Below are 1,783 nucleotides of genomic sequence, written 5' to 3'. Positions count from 1 at the left end.
TTGTATGATCTTACTAATCGATTTAGTGGGTCATTATATGTCACATCCAATCTATTCCTTCCAGATATTTTGAAGGTTCAAGCTGATTTAACTACTATGGCTTCTAATCCTGATACTTTGTTAGGGGCTATGGCAGTTAGTTTGAAACGAAAGTATGACAAGTACTGGGGAAGGATTGAGAAGCTGAATATGTTGACATTTATTGCCAATATCCTTGATCCAAGGTATAAATTAGAGGTTGTGAATCGTGGTTTCAAATTTGTGTACACTTCAAGTGAGGCTGAAAAAATGATAAAGTTGGTGACAAATACTTTGGCATAGCTATATGCTTTTTATAAACAACAACAACCATCTCAATCATCTCAAGCTCAACCATCTCAGCCTGTTATCAATTCCACTACAGAATCATTTCTTCAAGGGCAACTACAACTTAGTGATGACATTGAAGAAGATGATCTTGAATACTACTTGAATGATCGTTGTGAGAAACTTGATCCTACCTTTGATATTCTACAATGGTGGAAACATAATGGATTCAAGTATCCAATAGTTGCGCGCATGGCAAAAGATGTATTGGCTGTTCAGATGTCTACAGTAGCATCTGAATCAGCTTTTTCTACTGGGGGAAGAATCCTAGATTCATTTAGGAGTTCCTTATCCCCGAGGATGGTGGAGGCTTTGATTTGTTCTAAAAATTGGTATACTTGTGAGTCTGAAGAGCCTGTTGTGCTTCGACAATACATGGATGAGATTGATGGTTTAGAGGCATGTGAACAAGTTTTTCTAGGTATTTATTTACTTAATAGCTTATTCTAATTGAAATATTATATATATATATATTATAGCTTATTTGTATTAATTGAATATTTGTCAGGTGATGGCTCGTGTATTACCTATGTACTTGAGAATCTTGGCAGTGGGTCTGGGAGTGGGACCGATAAGAACAATTGAAATCTCAAGGTAACTAGTTGAATTCTAAGATTGTAGTTTAGTAGCTTTATTTCTCTTAAAAGTACCATGTAGCATGTGTTATATATACATTATAATTTTATTCTTTCTTTTGTCTTAGGAGCAGGTGGTCATGGTTGCTTGATGCAGGCCATGAAATGAATGAATGCTAGATTTTGGATTGGACTTTGTTTTCTATCTATTCTTTTGAAATTTGAACTTGATTTGTGTTGTTGTAGTCGATTAGACTTAGATTTAATTTGTGTTGTGATGGACTATGGACTATGGACTTTGGACTTTGGACTTTAAGTTTAAACTTTAATCATGTGTTGAGATTTGTGGTTGTAGTCTTTTGGTTTTAAATTTTAATTGGGTTGTGTCTTGGATTGAACTAATAGATATTGGAGTATTAGACTTTTGATGATGTGTTGTGATTTGAGATTATGTTATGCTCTTATGGACTTTTAATTATGTTTCAAACTTTAAAATTTGTAAATGTAATTATGTTCTATTTATTTATGTTTTAAAAACGCACAAAAATGAATTCCAACAATCCAAAATTTTTAATTTTTTAACTAAAATTTTCAAAAAAAAAAACAATAATCAATTCGGTTTGGTCGGTTTAACCGACTAAACTGCGGTCCAAAACGGTCGTTTTTTTTTAAACTGGTTTGGTTCGGTCGGTTTTTGGATTGCACCAATCCGGACCGAAAACCAAATTCTGGATTTTTTGTTGTGAAAAAACAGTCCAAACCGACCGATGCTCACCCCTAATAATAATCTAACTATTTATATTTTTAATTTTTTTGACAAAACACATGATCCAAATGTTAGT

At 33.1% G+C, this 1,783-nt stretch overlaps 1 long non-coding RNA gene across 2 annotated transcripts; it reads left to right on the top strand.

The window, feature by feature from the left end:
• The first annotated feature begins 466 nt into the window (after nt 1-466).
• LOC133821039 (uncharacterized) lies at nt 467-1,372 on the top strand. 2 transcript variants are annotated; one of them, XR_009887275.1, is made up of 3 exons: nt 467-787; nt 875-960; nt 1,070-1,372. It is a non-coding gene; the product is annotated as an uncharacterized LOC133821039 (long non-coding RNA). The 2 variants fall into 2 exon arrangements; XR_009887276.1 differs by having other exon boundaries at nt 470-787; nt 1,076-1,372.
• Nucleotides 1,373-1,783: the final 411 nt, after the last annotated feature.

This window comes from Humulus lupulus, chromosome 3 (genome assembly GCF_963169125.1).
Source record: "Humulus lupulus chromosome 3, drHumLupu1.1, whole genome shotgun sequence".
Taxonomy (NCBI): domain Eukaryota; kingdom Viridiplantae; phylum Streptophyta; class Magnoliopsida; order Rosales; family Cannabaceae; genus Humulus; species Humulus lupulus.
This window is presented reverse-complemented; position numbering and strand designations above follow the sequence as displayed.